The 11,583-nt window shown below is 38.5% G+C and overlaps 1 pseudogene; it reads left to right on the top strand.

Annotated features, from left to right (window-relative positions):
- Positions 1-2,412: 2,412 nt before the first annotated feature.
- On the top strand, positions 2,413-2,861 carry LOC118974434 (60S ribosomal protein L32-like; annotated as a pseudogene).
- The last annotated feature ends 8,722 nt before the right edge of the window (positions 2,862-11,583 follow it).

Genomic DNA, 11,583 nt, shown 5'->3' with positions numbered 1-11,583 from the left:
TTTGAATATGTTCACCAGGCTCTGGACAATGTTGATGAAAAAGAATTACATCTAAGTGCATTTTGGCCAAAGTATAAAGTAAAATTACACAGCGTTTGAGGAAGACAGTCTACTTACAAACTAAACACACATTAAACTGATCTCAGTATGCATAATAGGATGCCGAAGCAACAACAAGAATAATAATGCAGTTATATCTACAAGATTTTGAAAGGAAACAATTTAAGTTGACAATTTCATACTCAGTCAACTTGTCCTATATGTGTAAAGAAACCAAAAATGCATACTCATATTTAACAAGTACTTACTAATGGATGAATATATATGTTCATGTCCAATAAGTACTTAATGGGTTAATGGATGAATATGTACCTATGTATGTATGTATGTATGTGTGTGTGCATGTGTATATATATTCTGCATATATGCATATATATTCTCCAGTAATGTACAAGATGGTGACAGAAAGACAAGTTGAAGGGTTGTGCTGATGTTCTGTAAAGGACTTTGAAAATAAAAGCAGTAATAAAAGCAGTTCTTCCAGGAAGAACATTGGCTTGGGAGCCCACGGTTCAAGATTTGAGACCTGGATCCTCCACTCCTGTGCTGTCTGATCCTAGCCATGAGGTAAGGGTGGAGGGAACAAAAAGAAAGTGGAAGGCCAGCAGAAGGGTCTAAATTCTTGAGTGGTGTGATTCAATTACCTCCAAGGGATCTCCAAAGATGAACATGAAATTACTATTAATTGCAAATAATACTACTGATAATGATAACAATCTATCCCTTCACTGGGCCCTGTTCTAAACAGGATTACAGACATTGACACAGATTCATCACATTAATGGTCAGCATCCTAGGGGCTGTGGTCCCTAGGGTTTGAATGATCCTACATTGTAAATGGTGGAGTAAAAGAATCCCAGGTATGACTCAGGTCAGTCAATACCATCTTCGCTAACCTCTGACCTCCACCTCATCTAACCCTCCCCTGATGATTATAGTTTTGAAAGTAGTGGTAACAACAAAAGGGACCTTCCTTTAATCAGGATCCCAAAGTATTTAGTTTCTAATATGTAGAAACTGCTTCCAGGAAACCTGCCTCCAGTTACCCTATAACTGGAGCCCATGATCTGGAGGGGTGGACACAGATACCGGAGACCGTAGTTCTGTTTCTATTTCTATGGACCTAAACAGCCAGAAATGGGACCTTGGTTTTCCTGCCCATAAAATAGTGATAATAGTGAAAAAATACATACTCATGAGTAGAGTAGGCACAAAAAATATGGCATCTATATATTTTTCTTGAAAAACACTTCTTAAATATACACTATGAGAGAGAAAATAAAAAGAACAGATGAATACAACAATCATGTTATAAAGTGGTGCTGGTCATCAACAATAAAGCAGTTTAAACACATACACAGCTATCAATTTAGCTACAAAACAAAATGCAAATGTCAAAACCTTTTTAAAATATGTGAAAGAATTGTAACATCAAGATTAATATCATAATAACACTAATATAGAATTCAAATCTAGTAACAAGATATCAGTGGTTTTCAACCTTTTTCATCTCAGGACACACATAAATTAATTACTAAAATTCTACAGCAGACAAAAAATGTGGAACACCGGTGTGCCATAAGAATTTCTAAAACGTGCAAACCCCAACTATATAGTCAAGGGCGCTGACCCCTTTTTCTTCAGATTGTCAAATAAAAAAATGACAATGGCCACCTGGTGTGAATAAATAAAAATTATACCTATCTTTTAAAAGATTTTATTTATTTATCTTTAGAGAGGAAGGGAAAGAGAGAGGGACAGAAACATCAATGTACGGTTGCCTCTCATGCGTCCCCTGCCAGGAACCGGTAACTGGTCTGCAACCCAGGCATGTGCCCTGACTGGGAATCGAACTGCGATCGTGTGGTTTGCAGGCCCACGCTCAATCCACTGAGCTACACCAGCCGGGGCAAATTATACCTATTTTTTAGCAGGCTGGCAAAAATACTTGTATAACATGTCTTTTAGTGTGCCACAAATTAGCATTTACTCATGTTCGGAAACTGGCAGGATATGCACCTTAAGAAAAACCTAGTCTGACCTACAGGTGCTCCTTCTATATGCTTCTCTGTGAGAAGGTGGGTGGCCATCCACCCAGGCACCTTCAGGCTCTCACTTATTTACTCATAAATGCTTGCATGCATTTATTCCCTAAATATTCATACTTTCACTGGAGAAAACATCTTCAAATTGCCTGATCTACAAGTAGTATAGAAAACTTGTTTGAGAGAAGAGATATCTAAGAGTAATTTTCTTATTCTTGTTTCTAAAATTAGCACTTATATTTTCTTTATTATACAATAAAAACATTTGCTGAAGAAAACATTAGAAATACAGATTTTTGCTCTATTCCTCGGTGCTGCCCGTGGAGGTGGCAGCCATCTCTTACTCGGCACCATGTCAGCCCTCAGACCCCTTGTGAAACTCAAGACTGTCAAAAAGAGGACCAAGGAGTTCATTGGGCACCAGTCAGACCATTTTGTCAAAATTAAGCAGAACTGGCGGAAACCCAGAGGAATTGACAATAGGGTGCGCAGAAGATTCAAGGACCCAGTATTGATGCCCAACATTGGTTATGGAACAAGATAAGAAAGTACATGCTGCCCAGTGGCTTTGGGAAGTTCCTGGTCCACAACGTCAAGGAGCTTGAAGTGCTGCTGATGTGCTACAAACCTTACTGTGCTGAGACTGCTCACAGTGTCTCTTCAGTGAACCTCAAAGCCATTGTGGACAGAGCGGGCCAGCTGGTCATCAGAGTCACCAATCCCTATGCCAGGCTGTGCAGTGAACAAAATGAATAGACATATTGTGTGCACATTGTATGTGTGTTAATAAAACCTTAAAAATTCTGCCACAAAAATGCAGATTTTGTTGAAATCATGCAATTCTACTATTTAAATATAACTGCTACAGACAATGTTTAATTGTATCTGTAGACTTCAGCCATCATGTATACAAGTATATGTACACATGTATTGGTGTTTTAAATGATAGGATAGAGTTTGAAATTTTTCATTTTCTTAAAAAATGTGTTATTAGAATCTTTTTAGCCATGAATGACAGGACACTCAATGCCATATGGCCTAAAGAAAGAATTCATTGGCTCTTATAAATGAAAGGTTTATAAATGAGACATGACTTGATACAGCATATAATTTAACACTCTAGATATCTCTGAGAGTATATCCTGTGAAGGTAAAAACAAATTTTGATTATGTAACACAGGCAAATATTTTTACATGTGATTAAAAATAAATATTTTACATACCAACAAATGTGCTTTCATAACATTATCAGGTAGGATATTTCATTTTAGACATTTCGCGTTTTATTTAACCAATTTTCTTCTATTATGTGTGTGTGTGTTATGTGCTGTTGAGTTGGCTCCATTCCTATGAATGAGTGATGTCTACAGTGTCTTCTTCTCAACAGCCCTGCTCAGCTCCTGAAGACTTAGGCCTATGGCTTCCTTATGGAGTCAGTTCATTTCAGATTTGGTCTCCCTCTTTGCCTGCAGCCTTCTATATTTCCCAGCATTATTATCTTTTCTAAAGTACTCTGCCTCCAAATTGTCTCTGTAGTAGGACAGCTTTGTTTTTATCATTTTTACCTCCAGGGATGTTTCTAGCTTAATTTGCTCTAGGACACAATTGTTTGTCTTCCAAAGTCCCTGGTATCCATTGAGCTCTCCTCCAGCACCTTATTTTGAATGAATCAAGTTTTCTTTCTTATCAGACTTCTCCACTGTCCAATTTTCACATCCATATGTAGTGACTGGGAATACGAGGATGTGGATAATCTTAGCCTTGGTCTCTAATGACATGTCATTGCTCTTGATCTTTCCTAACTCTTCCATTGCTACCCTTCTAAGTCTGTCTTCTCTCAATTTCTCACTGCAGTCTCCTTTTGAAATGATGACTGATCTAAGATGAGCAAAAATGTTAAACAATTTCTGTCTTCGTTTTCTATGTTAAAATGTCTAAATCTGCAGTCATGATTTTTGTCTTCTTGGTATTCAAATACAATCCTGTCTTGACACTTTCTTCTTTCACATTCACCAGGAGTCATTTCAAACCATTGCCACTTTCTGCCAATAAGAAGTCGTCATCTGCAGATTTCACATTATTGATATTTCTTCCACCAATTTTCACCCTCTTTCAGTCTTTCATGAGATATATTCTGTGTACAGATTAAACAGGTGGAAAGGCAAAATGCACCATTGTCTGACACTTTTGACTACAACAAACCATTCTGTCCCTCTGTATTCCGTCCCCACAGTAGCTTCCTACCCACAATACAGATGAAGCATCAGGACATTCAAGTGCTGAGGCAGATTCTCCTCTTTTCACCGAGAAACTTCTAGCTGTTTGTGATCCACACAATCAAAAGTTCCACTGAGAAGGGCGGAAATGGGAGGGAGGGGGAGCACGGGGAGTGGGATGGGATGGGAGTAATAGATAGAAAACTGTACTTGAAAAATAATTAAATTTAAAAATATTTTTAAAAAAAGTTTCACTGTAGTCTGTAAAACACAACCTTTTTCTGAAACTCCTCGGAGCACCCCAGTATCCAGTGATTGTTCGCAATTAGATCTCAGATGTCTCCTCTTTTCTGAGTGCAGCTCGAACACCCGACATTTCTTGCTCCATATAAGGCAGAAGCTCCTTTTGGATCACCTTAAGCATTACTTTATTTGTGTGGGAAATGAGGGCAATGGTCGCAGAGTGACTGTACTCCTTGGCAACTCCTTTCCTGAAGACTGAAATCTGTAGTGAACATTTCCAGTCTGTAGGCCACTGGTTTGTTTTCCGTGTTTGTTGATATATCCTTGTTAGAATTTTGACACATTCACTCTCTGTGGCTTAAAATAATTCTTTCGGTATCCCATCTACACCTGGTGATTTATTTCTTCCCAATACTTTCAGTTCAGCTTTCACTCACTTTCTGGAATTACAGGTTCTTCCTCATAGGAACCTTCTTCAAAGGTACCTGTCATCCTTTCATCTAATATGAAATAGTGATTAAAAAGACAGACTCAAAAATGAAGATGATTTACTTTGAGCAAGTTATTTAACTTGAGTTTTTTCATCTTTGAAATGAGGATAATAATGGAACCTATGTAATAGTTGTTTTAAGGTTGAAATGAATTAATTCATGTAAACTGTTCAAAGCAGTTCCTGGCATACAGCGAGCATATTCAGTGTTACTACCACTACTACTACTTCTATTTACCATCAGAGAGAAGAGTATATTCCCACATATCAGGTAAGAAATTTAGCTCAATGCTTTTATTCTCTTTTTCGCTTTGTTTAAATAAAGCTTGATTTGGAATCTATAGAGAATCACAAGATTATTTTATTAGAAAAATTATTTAAACTAGTCAATCACAATTTCTTTAGAAAAAAGGTACTGATGTGTCCATTTAGTGTCTAGGTTGGCCAACATGGTCATCGGGTCTAGTACATGCACAAGAAAGGGAATTAAGTTTATTATATTTTTATTACTAAAAATAGTAATTAAGTTTTTTTCATGGTACTTTTCAATATTATAAAAATCGTATGTATTAAAAATAATAATCAGTGAAGATTTGTTTTGTGCTTAGTGCTTTAAATTCATTATTTCAACCTTTTAAGCTAGGTTTTTGATGGGGAAACTGAGGCTCAAAGAAGAGAAATACCTTGTGCCCAGTTACACAGCTCCTACATTGTGAATTTGGTATTTCAACTCTAACCTGCTTGACCCCCAAGCAGTTTCAGGGTAGCACTAGCCTGTCTGCTTCTTAGGCCATGGGAGCTTGAGCTCTGAGTTTAAGAAATGCTGGTATGCACAGTCACGAGACAATGAGCAATGACTGAAGTCATTGGACAAGTTTTGCAAGTCTTTCCTTCAAACCAGGCAGAACTCAAATCTCCCTGCAGTCAGCAGGGATCACAGGCAGTACTGCAGCTCGAGAACTCTCGGCTTTGGCGAGGCTGCTGTCTCTAACTCTGGACCTGGGACCAGGCTGCTTCCTCCCAAGTTTCACTTAGTTCTCTCCAAGTGACTACAAAAACTCTGAACAACCTAACAGACGTGGGCACAGAAGAATGCTAAAGTTGCGTGAACAGTAATAATCTTTGTTCTATAAATAGGAAAATGAGAGAATACTGAATTATAATTAGATCTTAGATTTCCTATTACATGGTAAAAATTAAAAAATAAAGCGTTTTCCCTCTCATATCAAGTTAATCTTATTTTCTTTCAACCTAAATGACCTTTAAATACTTCAAGCCTATAGTCAAACTCCCTTTAAGTTAATTTTCTGTAGTTACAGATTGTCTCTATTATATACTAAATAAATACTAAAATCTAAAAGTAAACTGAGAAGTGTCATTTGCACATTCACTCAAAATTGTGGCATTTTTATTATAGAATAATAAGATAGGCATGGTCATCAACCTTTTTTTTTATTTATAAAAGATGATCCAAGAAGAAATGGGTCAGGTCAGACATTCTCAATTGTGTGATTTTAGAATGACACTATAATTAAAGTTAGGAAACAGAGCCTGGAATCTAAAGTAATTGCTTATACTTAAAAAGAATAAGCACATAAATGAAAATCTCCAAACAGTTAGACTATACCAGAGCCTCAAGGGTTAGATAACATCATTGTTTAAAAGAGAAAGGAGGGAAGGGCCTTGCTTTCCTGGTAGAGAAATAATTTAGTTTGGAAGCTGGGCAGAGGGTATTTGCTTTTTTGAGGAGTCAAATTTATTTCCAGATGGTTTCTCCTCTCTTAACTCAAAAACAAACAAAAATTGATTTTGATGAATGGATTCTGTCAAGGGAGATCATTTTTCTTTTTCTTGGAAAGAACATGGACAATTGTGATAAGGAAAAAAGTTTGGATTTAAAACCTTTGTCTAACATTAACCGATTGGATAAAAAAGGACTAGACCTACGAGTTCTTTTCATGGTTTGAGAGATTCAGCTTTGTAGTAGCATCTTAATTTTTAAAATCTTTTAATTTCCTTTCCATTATGTGGCTAGAATACAATGACTAATAAAGAAAAAGCTCATGGCTTGAGGCCTAATTTTGATTTAGGAATATAATTAATGTTCCTGGGGTCAAGCTGTGGCCTGGTGGATGTCCCATGGGCTTCCCATGGCTGAACGCAGGCAACTAAGCAGGGGGAAATCATCTTTGCAAGCCAGCTGGGCTTCCCTGGTTACCCCTCCCTGGCTTGGCTAACCCCACTGAACCCCCAGGCCCTGCTGGTATCTGCCGTGAAGCAGAGCCGCAGGAAATTGATGGAGAAAGTGCCAATATCAGTGCCCCAGAGGATTCCCCTTTGCCAGCATTAGCTATAAAGAAGCTGGTCTCATTCACTGTTAAAGCTATTGATTTTCTCCCTCCCTCAGGCCAGCCCTGCATTATCCTCCTTCCGGGGTCTGAGAGCTGTGTGTCTCACCAATATGTTCCTTTTAGAACATTCATTTACAGAATCAAAGAAGAACTCTCCCGGGTATCCTGTTATCTTGCCAGCCCTGACCTGAACTACAGCTGGAAAAATGCAGGCAACTTTGTAAATAACCAATCTGACCATCACTTAGCACTTCCTGGCGTGTTTCTTATTCAGAAAGTCTAAGAAAACCAGTGTTTATTCATTGCCTGCTACTTCTTTGGGTACCTACGTTGAAATCCCCTTCTGGTTATGTGTAAATAATTATGATTTCTATTTTCTCCGTAGTGGATATAATTTATAAATAGTGCTTTCTGCATTCATTCATTCACTTATCTATATTTGTTTATATATGCAATTCCCTCATTCATTCATTCATCCATTCATTCAATACTTACTTACTACCTTTTAATCTACTTCAGGCCAGGCACTGTGCTAGATGACGGGGCTTCCATATGGAACAAATCTGACCTGGTCTCTGTCTTCAGGATGCTAGCAGAGTATTGAAGCAGATAGTAAATAAAGAGATGCAAAACCTTTAAGTCTAAATTGTGCCCTGAGATATCAGAAAAACCTCAGGGTGCTCTAAAACAGTATATCAATTTACAGAGGGGAAACTACAGGTGAAGTGCTAGTCAAGGTGACAGGGCATCGGGTGGGGCTGGGGCCCTTGATCTCTACATGGTCTTCTCTGCGGAGACTGATTAGAAGGCTGGGTGCTTGATGCAGGCAGGAGATGAACTAGGTGGCTATTTCCTGAGTCCAGAGAAAAGANTATTGAAGCAGATAGTAAATGAAGAAACGCAAAACCTTTAAGTCTAAATTGTGCCCTGAGATATCAGAAAAACCTCAGGGTGCTCTAAAACAGTATAGCAATTTACAGAGGGGAAACTACAGGTGAAGTGCTAGTCAAGGTGACAGGGCATCGGGTGGGGCTGGGGCCCTTGATCTCTACATGGTCTTCTCTGCGGAGACCGATTAGAAGGCTGGGTGCTTGATGCAGGCAGGAGATGAACTAGGTGGCTATTTCCTGAGTCCAGAGAAAAGATGATAGCTCACCTGATAATACAGAAGGACTGCTGGAAGTCGTGATGGTGTTCTTTTTGTCTCATTTCATCAGCATAATACAGGATCGACTTTTATCTTTTTGTAATGTGTTGTGATAGCACAGATATTATTTCATTTCAGGAGAATTGAAATTTCTGCTTCGTTTCTAGAAACCAAATAGTATAGAATAGGCAACAGAGTAAACTACAGTTGAAAAAGAGATAATATCCCAATCAGCCAGAAACTCTTTCCCTAGCAGTTTCCTGCTAACAGTGAAGGTCATCCTTTCTTACCTTCCTGTTTGCTTGTGTGTGTGCACGTGTGTGTACGTAATAAGTGTATATGTGTGTTTATATTTATATCATTAGAATATTAATTTTTTACTTAATATAAATGTCTTTCATATTATCACATAGAGGTAAGCCTTATTTTTTGTACTCAGGTGATAGTGTATAAAATATAGATGAAAGTACAATCATATTTTAATAATTTCACAGTACTTCTATTATAAGTTTGATTTTTTTCATGTAGCTTTTTAGTTCATCTAAAACTAAATCTAAAACTTGATCTTTGTCTATTATTTGAAGGGAAGTCACAATTTATTTTCCCCCAAACATTCTATTGTCCCAACCTTACTTACTGAATATTTTATCTTTCCTTACTATCATCACAGACTACATTCTCTCATAGAAATAAATGTCTTTCAGGAATCTGTTTTCTATTCCAGTGACCTCTGTACCTATTCCTATGGCCACAATACACTGTTTTATTTAAAGTTTTATGATGCTTTGACTTATAAACATGTGGCCCAAGAGTGCAGATTAGGATTGTAGTCACAGGGACCAGGCCAAATACGACGTCAAACTGTGGAGAATAATTTGTTTCCTCTAGATGTTGTTTATAGTCAGAGCATTATTACATCAGCGTGAGACCATCATTAACATATGGCAGTCCAGACTATGGTTAAAACTGATTTCATGTGGACTTTCAGCAATCGCGGTATATTAAATGATTTATTCTTAAGCAAAATTATTGGGATTCTTTAAAATGCCATTTTCTAAGAATTATCTACTTGCTTACAAATAATTGACTTGGATGCAATGGTGGCTTTAATAGAGTTATAAATAAAGATATCTTCAATAACCTGTGACTGTCTGTCTACTTCCACTGTGAAATAGCTATTCCGCTCAAGTCCTTGGGAATCAAATATAAATATCTTCCACTGTGTTTTATAGATGGCAGCACAGACTGGACAGCTCTTGAAGAAAAGGAGGAAAAATGGGAATAAAACACGTTATTTTTGGCTTCTCTAAGAACAGTCATACCCGTATAGTCCAGGGTTGCCAGCAACAGAAGACGGTACAAAAAGTAGGGTCTGCTTGGGGACATTACAGCTAGCCGTTGGGACACTGTAAACCAGCTGGAAAGTTGCCATGAGCAAAACCTCTTGAATGAGCTGAAAGAAAACATTTACAAATGCTAATAATGCTGGAACTATTTTAGTGGGCAAAATATGGCAACACTTGAGGCATAGAGTCTGATTCTGCAAGGGAAGTCTGATCAAGGGGCTGTGTGGGGAGAAAAAGGAGAGATTGTTGGTGCCAAATAACTAAAAAGCCGGATCTATTTAAGTTTTGGGGGCAGCCTGAGCTGAGAGGTTGGAGAGAAGGATTTTTAAGCATAACACACTGAAATCACAAAATGGTCCTAGCGGGTCAGCAATACATGATTTAACAAGCAAAATTACAATTCATCCTCAAAATAGTAGGCGCTCACCATTGTAACACTCCCAATTTATTACACATTAATAATCTCTTTCAATAACCTAGGGTCAAGCTCCACAGATACCCATTTCCTCTCCCTCTCTCCCTCTCTCTCTCTCTCTCTCTCACACACACACACACACACACACACAGGGTCTATTGAATGGTTACCGTCAATGCTGGCAGCGTTAACTGGAGGAATAAGCAGACACTGACTGGGAGAGTGCTCCCTCTCTCCTCTCCTCCGGTCACGCAGCCGGTCCCATTGAGCTTCCCCTCTGTCAAGGTGTCCCCAGCTGTTATTCCCCACCATTCCTGCTGTCACCATCCTTGTCTAGGCCTTGCTGATGGCAATAGTGAACTAATTAGTTTCTCTCTATCAGTCTTTCTTCTTCCAATCCATCAACTTCTCCAGGAGCAGATTTCTTACACTGCCATCATCACCCTGCCTTTTGAACTTTTAATGGCCCCTTATTTTCAGGAGAAGAAAGGCCAAATTCTTTATCTTGGCCTCCCACAATCTGTTTCCACACTACGACTTCCCCCTTCCATCACTGACCACTGCTCTGCAGATCACCCAGGGAACCAAGCCGCTCTACCCACTACTCCCAACCCCTCTTTGGGTTTCCATGGATGTGATTTCACCAAATTTTCCCCACTTTCTTGTTAAAATTCTAAATCCTTTCCTCCAAGGTTCCATTCATATTCCATCTCTTTCCTGCCACCTTCCATAACTTCCCCAGTGTCAATGGGCATTCCTTTCTCTGAACTGTTTTAACAACCATAGGTCAAGTTGTTGGATAATACTAATTATTAAGATTTTTTAGATATTGGAAGATGGAAGTAAGCTGGGAATCGGACCTTTAAAATTGCAACTGATTGTTTATCTTTAGAGGTAGAGGCTCTAGCCCTGGCTGGTGTGGCTCAGTGGATTGATTGCAGGCCTCCAAACTGGAGGATCACTGGTTCGATTCCCAGTCAGGGCACACGCCTGGGTTGTGGGCCAGGTCCCCAGGAGGGGGTGCACAAGAGGTTACACATTGATGTTTCCCTCTTTCCTCCCCTTCCCCTCTTTCTAAAAATAAATAAATAGAAATCTTTTTTTAAAAAAAGAGGTAGAGGTTTCAAAGCACTTTTATTGAAGATCATTTTGGGGTGTGGTAATCATTAATTTGAGTCAAATATTTCCAGTTCTTTGCCTTATAGGCATATGATGGGACTGCCTTTCTCTGCTCTCTTGAAGTTTGGTGTCAGCATCTGTTTATTTTGGC

The sequence above is a fragment of the Sturnira hondurensis genome, unplaced genomic scaffold, assembly GCF_014824575.4.
Source record: "Sturnira hondurensis isolate 20B ecotype Veracruz unplaced genomic scaffold, ASM1482457v3 Scaffold0019428, whole genome shotgun sequence".
In the NCBI taxonomy this organism is placed as follows: Eukaryota; Metazoa; Chordata; class Mammalia; order Chiroptera; family Phyllostomidae; genus Sturnira; species Sturnira hondurensis.
Note: the sequence above shows the minus strand (reverse complement) of the source record. Positions and strands in the feature narration are given on the sequence as shown.